The 13,340-nt window shown below is 40.1% G+C and overlaps 1 protein-coding gene across 2 annotated transcripts in view; it reads right to left on the reverse strand.

Annotated features, from left to right (window-relative positions):
* Positions 1 to 909, reverse strand: part of plecb (plectin b) — a 128,432-nt gene extending 127,523 nt beyond the window's left edge. For both annotated transcript variants that reach the window (XM_041988555.1, XM_041988554.1), the window contains exons 1-2: positions 661 to 909; positions 496 to 584 (exon numbers count right to left, since the gene is read on the reverse strand). The gene's annotated coding sequence lies outside the window, so the exon portion shown is untranslated. The remainder of the gene's footprint in view (positions 1 to 495; positions 585 to 660) is intronic.
* Between the last annotated feature and the right edge of the window lie 12,431 nt (positions 910 to 13,340).

Raw genomic sequence — 13,340 nt, forward strand, 5'->3', positions numbered from 1 at the left:
GAACTGAGATGTTAGTAGTTGCAAAATAACAGAAATGTGTTTTAGCCTAATTCAGTTTAGCCTGTAAAACTTGTTTTTATTTTAATGAAAATCATTTTATAATGTAAAAAGTGTCCCATTAGTTTTATTTATGGATATGGGACAGTAATAAAGGGGAAAGTACCTGCACTTACATTTAATCCACAAAATCAGTCGCATGCCAGTCTCATTAGGTATGGATCTCATCTGCCTGAGATAACATTCTGACACAAATTTCTAATGTTGATAAGTCTAAGTATTTTGTAAGTGACATTTAGCAAAAGTTATTTTCTTTTTTGTGACATTTCATTGGCCATATACGCTTGCACCAACCTGAACCAAACCAAAACGCACATTGTAAAGATGGTTCTGTACCCGTCAACGCTAGACCACTCTGCTGTCACTGTGACCTGCCGGGTTTTCCTGCATTGTTTATCTCTTTCCTTATTCAGGACCGGTGAGACTGCTTCACCTTACCTTTCTGCGGAGCTGGATCAGTGCGTAAAAGCCTGTCAGACAGCCATGGACGCCGGTGCTTCAGTCTGTGTCCTGCACGATTTCACCAACTAAAACAAATAAAGTATCTGAGGACGCGCGTGTGTGACAGTGCATTGCTGTGTGTGTCCGTTAAAGTAGCCACACCTTTTATGGAATGCAGGATTGCTGGAGGAGGCTGTGGAGACGACCTGCCATGCAGAATCCGCAGTCATCTGTGATGTTTCTCTCGCCTTGCTCGATCTTTCCCATCCAGCATCCGTCCTCCTCGCCGCATGGCGACGCGTCTGGATTCAAAGGTCGCTATGTGTAAATTCGTTTAGTGACACCTCAAAATTTTAAATTGCTGCAGAAAAATGGGAAAGCGGGCGTTCTTTCGTGGGCAATCGATACCACAGCGCGGACCTGCTGTGGAGGGGCTTCTGTGACGGTGTGTCTCCACCAGCAGGGTCTGGTGCTGCGGTGAAAAGCTGCATGACTCACTGTTCGATTAGTTCGCCTGCCTGTCCCGTTGTTGTGTCTGCGGGCCTGCAGAGGCAAACTTGAACAGGCTGCAGACTTTTTTTTTAATGTTTGGATTAATGAGAATAGCCTAAGTTTTTTCTAGATGTCACGTGAAAGAAACCAGTCATGTTACATATCTATTCACTGAGCTTCAAAGAAGTCTGAATCAACAAAGGAACCACGTCTGTTGAGGAGATAACTGATTTAAATTTACATCTCCAGGGTCTAAACCATTGGTGTGTGATAAGTACCCATTCTGGTCACAATACGAAAACGCTCTAAATATTAATAAAGCCAGGAAAATATAAAGGCACCAGTGGTTCCCAAAAACCACCCTAATTTTTTGGCAAAACAAACAAGAAATTTATGGCTGAAATTATAATAAGACAGAGATTGCTTCATAAAAACTTTGTTTTTAAAAGTTTGATAACCTCTGACATTTAATCAGAATATATATGGAGATTAATATATAAACTGAAAACCTGAAACCAGTGTAAAATTTCCCAAAATATAAAATAAATTAAAAATAAACAAAGTTCACAAGAGGGGAAAAAGGCAATTTAATTCTGATGGACAAAAACAACTATATGTATATACATGTTACAAAGGTATATATATATATATATATATATATATATATATATAAAGGTCTGATAACTACTGCAGGTCAAAACGTGCAAAGAAAGGGGTCTTTCATAATGAGGAATTTAATAAAGTAGGATTTGAGGCTCAATCCCAATTCCCTCACTTCATTTTACTATAAGGATGAGAAACCTCTTTGTGAGATTTAAGGAACAGTAGTTATTTAGCCCTTTAGTCAGAGTTTTGGGAGCCCCTTTTTAACTAAGCAAATAGGTACGAGCCTCCTGTTGGGTGATTATCTTTTTCCTGACAAGTTCTTTAACCCCATAAAGGTATGGTACAGTGCGGTGTTGTTTGTGGCAGGCATCCCAGTTTTAGTCTTAGTTTTAGTCATCATGATGAAAATGCTTATTAGTTTTAGTCATGTCTAAGTTTTAGTTGAAAAAAACTCAAAAAGGTTTTAGTCTAGTTTTAGTCAAATAAAAAACGTATTAGTTTTTAACAAATTAATTTCAATAATACATATTAAAGAGTCGTATCAAGGTTAACAGGTTATAACAAGTATTGCAATTCATAAAACAAGTTAACCTTAATGCTTTTGCATAATAACCAGATCCTTTACCAGACTGATAGCTGTCAGGGAGCTCAGCCTCCTGCAGTCTCCTGCAGTTCCCTGATCTGCCACAGCTGGTCCTGATCAGTTCATCTTCATCAGGACCTATTGGATTCACCTGATCCACAAGGTATATAAGGAGCCTTCCTGCCCTTATTCCTTGTCGGATCTTAACCAACGCACACTATGGACTCACCCCTTCTCTGATCCACGCTTCTCATCTCCAAACCGACTCTCAAGGTCTGTCTATACCCAGACCTTTCTGTTTATACATGCTTTTCAATAAAGAGGGGTAAACTGCCTACGTCTCAGTGGAGTCTGCGTTACAATAGCTTTAGCCGAGACTTTCCCATCAACAGGGATGCAATGCTGCCGTGCTAGACTTATTTGCTGTTGGGCAGAAACCTTTTATTTCTATATTTCAGCTTTTTCATGAATTGATGCCCTACTTCATCATACAAAAATGTCACACAAGAAAATAGCTGATCTACAAGTTCAACACATTGTGAGCTTGTTTGTTTTTTTTCATCAATAATTACAAAATTAAAAGGAATGGTTTTAGACTTAAAAGGTTTCCCAGCCAACAGCAAATACTGTAATCAATTACTCCTAAAAAGCAAAGAGAAACAACATCCTTACTTTGGTAACTGTGGCTTTATTTCTGATCATTTTCTGAAGTGCAATACTACACCTTGAACATACACATGCCCAAATATGAGCAAGGGATGAAGAACACATACTGTATGCTCAACTTAACCTGATCTGTCAGGGAAATTATGATGGATTATAGTTAAAATATGTTCATATATCGTTTCGTCGCTTCCATCAAACCCCTTTGTCGACGCTGCTGTGATGATTCATCTATGTGTTATCGGATGTGTCTAACTGCTGTGTGTGTGGTTCAGCCACACAGTGTGAGTGTGAGTGAACGTGCACGCGGAGGGAAACGCGCATCGGGAGTGAAGAGAGCGGAGAAGTGATGTAAAAAGGTCTCAGCGCAACCTCTGCCTTCCTTTCCTTGTGTTTCACCTGGTTAACAAGTATAGAGAGGAGCGTAGAGAGTTCACCCCGAAGCCGATGCTGCTTCGGCCCTGGAGAAGAAGGATCTCCCCCGTGTCTTCCAACCACGGTCAGAAGAGGAAAACGGGAAAGGTTATATATGAATGACTAAACTGCTGTGTGCGCTACACGTCTGGTGGTGGGCGTGGCAATGTGTAACACACTGTCTTAAATGAACATGTTCCACTAGATGGTGCACTACACTGTTACACTGCAAAATCCTGTGAGAGTGGAAGACGAGAATTCATGGAAAAAGCACGTGTACCAGGCTGATGAAAAAAAACTTAGTGCTGAGACAGACGACGTTATTATATTATGGCGTGAATTTGCCAAATACCGAAGGGTAAAATAATACATGGTGTCAGAGTAAGAGATATCAAGCCAACCCACCATCAGAACAAATGGATGCCTATGGTGTTCCTCCTCCACGGATGGACTGGGACTCCACGAACCTTCCCAAAGCATGGTGATGCTCCGAGCAGCACGCCAAGCTAACATTCACTGGTCCCCTGTGAGAAAAGGAAGAGGCAGATAAGTATAGCTACCTTCTTTTGTGGATCAAGGAGAAGGGACGTGGTGTGTACAACACCTGGAAGGTCATGACAGATGGTGCTTCAGACATACTATGATAAGTACACAGATTGCATTACACCCAAAGCAAACCCCGTAAACGCTAGATACAAGTTTCATGAGAAGATACAGGGTGAGCATGAACCTTTGGAACAGTTCGTTACTGAGCTGAAACTGCTTGATAAGGATTGTGGCAACCGAAATGGTGACAAAATGGTCAGAGACAGCATTATATTTGCCACTAATTACCTCATGTTCGTGAGAAACAACTCAGCCAGGGTACGGAGCTCACATTAGACAAAGCTATAGATAGTAGCAATGAGCTAGCAAAGCAGTGCTAGCAAAGCACTGATGATATTACAGCTACAAAGGTACAATATTGGCACCATCCACCAGCCCAGGAAAGACATCCCAGTGGCTGACACGTTGTCACACAAAGTCTATAGAGTACCACGACAAAGCTCTGTGTGAAGGGATGGAGGCCCAGGTGCATACAATCATTAGCAATGTGCCTGATAGGCAGCCAGGGTCCATCTGTTCTCTGACGGACACTGGCTGCCTGTACATCAGAGAATAGACTTTAAGGTTCTGCTGCTGGTCAATAAAGCTCTGAATGGTTTAAGACCAAAATACATCAATGACCTCTTGAGCCAGTATGAATCTACCAGAACCCTCAGGTCATCTGGATCCAGTTTCTTATCAGTTCCCAGAGTCAGAACCAGACATGGAGAAGCTACATTCAGCTTCTATGCTCCACATGTCTGGAACAAACTCCAAGAAAGTCTCAAATCAGCTGAAACACTCAGTTTATTTAAATCCAAATTAAAGGCCCTTCTGTTCTCTGGTGCAGTTCAAAAGTTTTTATTTAGAAGTCCAAATCTGCATCTGTTTCTTTTAAGTTTAAATTTTTTTTAACTTGATCATGTTTTAATACTCTTTCTATACACTGTCCTATCTTTTTCCTTTTTATTTAGTTTTAAATGTTAAATTATGCTTATTGTATTCTGTAAAGCACTTTGAATCACCCTGTCGTTAAATTGTGCTATACAAATAAACTTGCCTTGCCTTGTTAGTGACCAGAGACTGGCAGAGATTAGGGACACAATGAGCCAGGATCCTCAACTCACAGCCCTGAGAAAAGTTACACTAGATAGCTGGCCCAACACAAGGTCTCAGTGCCTACCTATCATTCAAGAGTTTTGGAATCATGTAGATGAGATCTCAGATGTCAGCGGTATCATGTTCAAAAGGGGAGAAAAATCATTGTTCCCCGCAAGCTTGGAGAGAACATGATAGGACGCACCCAAGCTCGTCGAAGGTAATGCATAGCCCTAGATGAAGCTCAACTGACTCCACAAACACGTAGCACACCTAGTTTTTTTTTAACCTGAAATTCCAGCAGCAACAACATAGGAGTCAGTGTTTGGCCCTTCATCAGGTTTTTGCACTGAACTGACATACTTTAAAAAGTGCATTTAAAATATTAAACATATTATCTCTGAGGGCCAGAGATCAGATTTTGATTATCGGATAGGATCAACTCTTGAAAATGGGTTGTTCAAAAGGGAAATAAGGATTCCAAAATGGGCTTGGATCATGTAATCCAATCCTGGTTATTATCTGGATAAAACCCTCAGTTTGGGTTGTTCAAAACATCTGAGTAGAATCCAAATAACTTTGATTAAAAAAAAACAAAAAAAAAGAACAGGATTATCCTGATCCCAACAGAGGGTAGGATTACAAGGCGGATTTCAGGAAGAACATGCAGTACTACCTAACGTTGGAAGGTGCACTTCAAATACTTGTGGGGTATCTGTGATTTATAATTGCACCATTGATATTGGATGTAGTATTACACTTACCTGCACATGCTATTTTCTTTTTATATACTTGTTAATCCAGCTATTTGCAAAAGTCAAGTTTTTTATTGTACTTATCCAAAGAATTAATCCATAAGGTTCAGATGTTGCTGCATTACTTAAATCCCACGGGTGCACTGTATTCTGTCGGCCAATGTGTTATTTGTGTTTCAGGGTCATCCCCAGCCAGTTAATTCAAAATGCTGCAGTGTTACCGTTACAGCAATGTAAGAGCATGTCTCTCCTGTACTTGTACTACTTTATTGCCTCCTTTTAGATTTTGTATTGATTTCAAAATCTTACTGCTCACCTAGAAATCCTTAAAATGCCCCCAACATACATCTCAGAATTACTGACCTGGTATGGGCACTCAGATCCACAGATTATTCTCTTCTAAATATCTCCAGTTCAGTTTGTGACAAAGGGAGGTTGGGCTTTTTTCCAGCAGAGAACCCACCTTATGGGACTCTTTGCCTGCACCACTCAGGCACATAACATCTCTCACCTTCAGCTTTCTGATTTTACTTATTGAAATTATTCTGCCCTAGAATTTTATTGTTTTATGCTGTTGTTATCTTAAATCATTTCTCTGTGTTTTAATTCTCTCTGTTTTGTGACATTGTTTATTAAAGTATAGTAGTAATAAAAAAAAAAATTATTTCATTTTCTGAATATACATCAAAGTTACACCTTAATAACAGCTGGGTGAAAACCCAATTAGGGAAAAAATATGATGCAAATCCAATACTGAGACTCTTTACATATGCAGCTTTATATTTTATTGATTTCTACCCAGTGTACATAAACTGTGAATCACCTCAGTTATCATAATGCTTTAATCACACCACCATCCTCAGCTAATAGATTTAAACATCACATTGGAATATGAGGCCCATTAGAGCTGCTTAATGAAGAAGAAGCCCAGACAGATCCAAAACTTCATAGCAGGGGTCAAGTAGTACATCTGATTTCTGGCACAGTCTTAATAAATTAATTAGCAGCTGCTTTATGAAATTTGTTCAGCCAAAAAAGGAATTGCTAAGATAAAATATGATGAATCATCATAGTACCTTATGATTCTAATCCATAAAGTACTTTTTATTTTGCTCTCTTGGCATAGGAATATAGCATCATTGCTATATATATTATATATATATATATATATATATATATATGTGTGTGTGTGTGTGTGTGTGTGTGTGTGTGTGTGTGTGTGTGTGTGTAAGGGATAATGCCCGAGAGATAATGCCCCTCCGCTTCGCATCGGATGGTTCACCTCTCCGCGTCGTCCATTAAATTATGATAATGCCCACCTCGGAGGGCATTATCCCACTTATACCATGGTCCATTAAGAAAGAAAAAAAATTAAATTATTAGTGCGTTAACGTCGTTTTCAGTCAAAGTCCACAGATAGTTTCCTACATCGTTAAATAAGTCTGCAGACTGCTTTCATAGCGACGCCCCGTCACAGACGTGATCTGGCGTGTCTCCAGCAGCGACTCTTAACCGGCTCTAACACAGAACCTGCAGCTCGGTCAGTCGCAGCTGTTGTATTAGACCTGATCAGTGGAGGGAAGGGAGATGATTGCTAAACGTTATGTTACGTGACACAAAGTGTCATTTCAGAGGGCAGGTGCAGCTCTTATAGCTTTTGTGTATCCAGAGGATGATGCAACATTTTGTTTCAAACAGTAAAAGTCCACAGATAGTTTCATACATCTTTCAATAAGCCTGCGGGCTGCTCTGATCTTGCGTGTCTGCTGCCCAGCGGCTGAGTTTCTTTCGCCCCGGTTACCAACTACCATTTAGTCAGCGCAGTAATTAGCGTAAATTAGCGTGTTGTATCTCTTCAATCTCTAACTGTGATAGCAGTGGCTGTTTATAGAATAGATAAATTGGGAACAGTTGTTTTAATTAACTCAACAGGTGAAAAACAGCAGCTCCCTGCAGTTGGTTTGTGGACAGTCATGGCTAAGACAGAGGAGCTCGCTGAGGACCCGCGGCTGTGCATTGTGGCTGCTCACAAGTCAGGAAAGGGCTATAAGGCCATATCTAAATGTTTTCAAGTTCCAGTGGCTACAGTGCAAAGTATTATTAAGAAATACAAGACGTTTCGCACTGTGGAAACTCTCAGAGGATGTGGTCAGAAGCCAAAAGTGACACCTGTGCTGGCCAGGAGGATAGTGAGAGAGCTGAAAAAGAATCTGATGATCACCGCCAAGGCCATCCTGGTGAATCTGGGCTCTGCTGGTGGCAACATCTCAAGGCAGACAGTCCAACGAACACTGCACACCGCTGGGTTCCATGGACGCAGACCAAAGAGGATGCCACTTCTCCAGATAAGGCACACAAAAGCCTGCTTGGCCTTTGCAAGTGCTCATGTGGACAAAGAAGAAGACTTCTGGTCTTCTGTTTTATGGTCAGATGAAACAAAAATGGAATTGTTTGGCCACAATGGTGTGTCCTTCATTTGGCGTCAGAAAGGAGAAGCCTTCAACCCTAAGTACACCAACCCCACTGTCAAACATGGTGTTGTAAACCTGATGCTTTTGGGGTGTTTTTCAGCCAATGGACCAGGGAATCTAATCGCAGTAAACAGCACCATGAAAAAAGAGCAATACGTCAAGATTAACAATAACATTAGGCAGTCTGCGGAGAAACTTGGCCTTGGGCGCCAGTGGACATTTCAGCACAACAACAACCCAAAACACACAGCAAAAGTGGTGAAGAAATGGTTAGTGGACAGAAACATTAACGTTTTGCAGTGGCCCAGCCAGCATCCTGGCTTGAATCCAATTGAGAATCTGTTGAGGGAGTGTTACGACCCACATCAGGGGCATGACTGGGCGCAACACAAAATTACGCTGTGACAGGTGTAAAAGTTTAACACAACACATTTTATTGACAAAAACATGAATACGTAACAGGGAGCTAAAGATCAGGGTGATGGCAAGGAGACCCTCCAACCTGAAAGAGTTGGAGCTCATTGCTAAAGATGAATGGCAGGGCAAGATGAATAGAGACATGTAAAAAGCTGGTTATAAATTATAGGAAGCGTTTGATTGCTGTAATAGCCAATAATGGCTTTTCTATTGATTATTGAGAAAGGTATTAATAATTTTGGACATGCCACTTTTTGTTCAAATGAAAATAAAAACTGAGAAATATTTTTTTTTCCCACAATGATGCCTCTTGTACATCATCTTCTAATCTTCTGGGAGATGCCTGTGTCATCTCCAATCAAGAAAAAAATTGCTGGTTGAATAAAAGTAAATTTAAATCAGAATTTGCCAAAGGTATGAATAATTTTGGCCTTGACTGTATATATGTATAGTTGTAACTGCCATGTTTCCTGCTCTGCCTTGCCAGTGCTCATCAGTGGGATTCAGCCCACCTGAAGTTTCCTAATTGCCTCTGCCATGGTCCCTACTCTGTCATGCTCATCAGTCTGATTCAGTCTACCTGGGTTTTCCCAATTGTTACTTTGTTTCTCATTATTCACTGCACTACTTAAACACTCTCCATCCCTCCCTCTCTGCCAGATTATCAGCAGCCTCTTGCCAAGTAGAAGTCCAGCATTCTGTTTATTGATGTCTTAAGTTGCCCACCTGTTCATGTTCCTGGATTATTCTTCTTGCCTTGCCCACATCTGATCTCTCTTACTGCTTTGTATATCTGGATATGGACTCACACTTTGTTTTTAGACCACCGAGCCTCACCTATCATCAGTGTTAAGTACCTCTCACCTGCCTGCCTGTGTTTTGACCATTTGCCTGTCTCTTGACCTCGTCACTGGATTCTGGAGTCTTTTTCAGCTCTCTTCTTCCCCCATGATCAGGCTGCTACTTCAAGCCCTCAACTCACCATCTTCCTCCTTGGCAATAAACCTGTTTCCCTTTAAACTCTCTCTCTCTCACTCTCTCTCTCTCTCTGTCTCTGTCTCTGTCTCTGTCTCTTTCTGTCTCTGTGTGTGTTTGAATTTCCAGGTCTTCAGTTTCTTGTTACAGTTACAATGCAAAGAAATTACATTTTTTGTTGTAAAGACTGTCTGGTACTACAACTTGAAGCAAGCACTTTCCCTGCCTGATTGATTTTAAAGGAAGTGGTCCATACCTGAAATTCTTAAAGTCTGTTGCATCCAGGGATCCCTGCTGTGTGGACAAGGTGTCAGCAAGCATACTCACCTCTGCATGTCAAGAGAACTCAATTACCTTGTCAGTGACAAATGTCTCACTCTCCCTTAGAGCCATAGGTGCACAGCTAACTGCAGAACTGCTGTCCATGAACCAGACCGTCAGTGAACTGGAAAAAGCACAGGTGCTGTAGCCTTAAATGGCACCAGCTAAAAGAACAGATAAGATGTAGTGTACACAACTTTATAGATGCTTTAAATCTGTATTTATGTGAATGCAATTGTGACCATATGTTACAGTCTGAATATTAAATACTGATATGTTTATATGATAAGTTGACGAAGTGCCATTATGGATCCAAATATTATTTACCTAATTTTATAAGAGGATTGTATGCTTTACTTGCAATTTAGTGGCCAAAAATGATTTTATTTTTTTTTATTTGGGGGGCGGCTAAACAGTTCTTTAGGGAAAATTGTGACAGCCGGTCTCCAAATTAACCAAACTCTAAATAGTTCAGGTGTTCCTCTGAGCATTCAAAGCTGAGTCACTATTTAGTTTAGTGCTGAACAAGGCTCCCTGGAATCAGATAGATGCCACTTCCGTCAGACAACACAGGACAAGGTCTCTCCAGAACAAGCCTCACCCTTACCAATGCATTCAGAGTCTTTGTCCTCTATGAAACAGCAGAATCGTAATGGCCCGCTACACAGGTGCAGAATATTGACATAGAAAATCTTATCTGAGGGGGATTTTACCAATACACAAAGATCAGCAACTGCCTTTGGCTCCAAGCTTCCAGTGGACCACTATTAAATGTCCAGTAAACTTATCTCCAAAGAGCACAACGGGTTTGCAAGGTTTTGACTGTACAGAGCATGTGTGATTATTAAAACTGATGCCATGTCTACATGGAGACGGGTTAAGGTGTGTCCACTTGACTTTCTTTTTTTTAATAATTTGGAATCTGCTCTATAGCAATATTATAAAATGTGTATTTTAGTCACAAAAAAAGATCAAACAAAAAAAAAGGGAATTGATAGGCCAGATCTTCTGCATCCAATCAGTTGTCCTCCATATGCTGTGTGGTTTAGTGAGATCAGTTAGCTAGTGGAGTTAAAGTAGTGCAGTAGGTCATGTCTATCCTGGTAACTGTGATTTTCCCTGCACCATTTCATTAAACATGTCTGAGAAACATCACAGTGCAGATGATTTGTTCAGTTTTATCCCAGGACAGGACCAGACACAGCCAGGATGTATCACTTGTGGCAAAAAGCTATGAAAATATAAAGTGAAGCACGGTTTCAGCACCGGGTGGGGTGGGGTCCATGGCTTGTGGTAGTTGCATTAAAGGGGGTCTTCAAGCGAAATAGGTTGTGAGCCACTGATGTATTTTGATGTGGTAATTTGAAAAATGGATTTTACTTAACATAAGTGAAGTTTTTTACATACTGTATGTATCTATGTATTTGTAAAAAACAATTATAAAACAAAAAACAAAACAAAACAGGAGCAGATTTACAAGCAGTAACTATTATATGCAAATAAAAAAGCACCAAGCATTAAACAGACCCAGGTTCTCCTACCGTGGAAAAAAAAAACTAAACAAACAGTGTGCGCTTTTCACCTATCATGAAGGTATAATTCAATTACTGGAATGATGCTTGAGGCCACTTGAGATGGGTTTGGTTTAATTTTCTACATTAAACATCCTGATATCTGGCACAGTCTGTCACATAAGCTAAAAATATCCCCAGCAACAAACGAGGCAAACCAATATCTGGTTATTCTTGGTGCTAGAAGGAAATATCGAGATGATAAATTGCAATTTAGAAGCATCTGTCAGACTTTAACATGGTTAAAACACATTCACCAGCAGCAGTGATGAATTGAGCTTTAGCAGTTCAACACTGCCCTCCAGTGGAAGTCTAGGAGAAAAATCATTAAACTGTTTTAAAACAGGGACTGCCTTCAAGACAAGTCATGGATTATTTGATCAGTTCCTTGTGAGAACACGCTTATTAAACCAATTGGAAGAAATTTAGTTTTAAGCCTCAGACATGACATTTGCCACATAAATACACATCACCTTATTCCTCAAGCACTGAACATTCTCAAGGGTTTTACTTAGCCAACGGAAATACCGCCTTAACCACTTTGAGCCTTTTTCTGTTTAAAGCATCATAGGATTTTTTTTTATGTTTTTGTGTTATGGGAAGTACATACTTTCAGTGAGCGATTAAGCCAACAAGGTCATTAAATAATGAGGGAAACTTCTAACATTATGGCGAATGTGAGGTTCAGTCTAAATGATTTACATAAAGAACAAATGGAAAGACTGAACTCTTGTCCACAATGAGTTACTTCTGGAGCAGATTGCATCATGGAGAGTATTCATGCAATAACAGAGCAGCAGAGAGCTTTGAGATATGTTCTCTGCTTAGTTTTACTGTATGTCAGCAATATTAAAGTGGATATATAATGTGATTATCACTAACCACCAACACAGTTGCACCACACATATAGTCACACCTCAAATATGCAGAGTGTGGTGTTGCAGTCAGAGCAGGAGGCATTTACCTCTGCTCCATGACCAGACTGAAAATCAAATGTGTAAAGCTGACACTGGCTGATTCCTATTAAAAAATGAGTGTGGGCAAAAACTTTTTAAAAGTTAAAAGTACTGTAACATGTTGGACAGCCAGAGCTGCTACTTAAAGTACTTAAAATAGCACTTTAACTTTAGGTGTTTTCATTTTGGGCCAGGGATATTTTCTGTCATTTTCTACTATTTTGAATTGAAATGCAATTAAATGCATTTTCCAGACATTACTAGAGCTTGAGTTTACAATATTAATGTTTGTGTTTATTATTTGATTCAGTCGTTCACTAAAATCCATTTAAATTAAAAAAATGTTGCTTTTGGGGCAAGAATTGTTGTGAAAGGATAGTGGAGGCAACAGAGAAACATGGTTACTAAACCCTTAGAAATGTTGCTTCAGGAGCAAAAAGCCCAAATGGAAAGACAAGGAAAATAACTGGTTTTGTTGTTGAATTCTCCTGTGGGTGTGATGTTTAGCTCACGTAGCATAGCAGTCGACCCTTTAAGCCAGCCCAGTCTCCCTGAACCACTTTCTCATCTACCTGCTGGACAGTAAATGACCCTAGAGCTCACACAATGTTAAAAATATAAACATGTAAAAAACACGTGTTCATGTAACACACAATGTAAAAATAACATCTCATACATGTTTTACATTTTACATTTGGAAATAAAGTTTTTTTTTATTTCATAATTGATGACATCATGACTAATTGTTTTGGAAAGGCCTGACTAGTCAACTTTGAAAATCACCAACAATGCCCATCCCTAATATATACACACATATGGCCCATGCACACATACAGAAGTTGTGTGTGAAACCACACATGCACGCGGGAGCACACACTCTGCACAAACCACATCGAGATGCACGCGCCCACTCCTGCAGTGCATACCTCCCCACT

Source organism: Melanotaenia boesemani, chromosome 6 (assembly GCF_017639745.1).
Source record: "Melanotaenia boesemani isolate fMelBoe1 chromosome 6, fMelBoe1.pri, whole genome shotgun sequence".
Taxonomy (NCBI): domain Eukaryota; kingdom Metazoa; phylum Chordata; class Actinopteri; order Atheriniformes; family Melanotaeniidae; genus Melanotaenia; species Melanotaenia boesemani.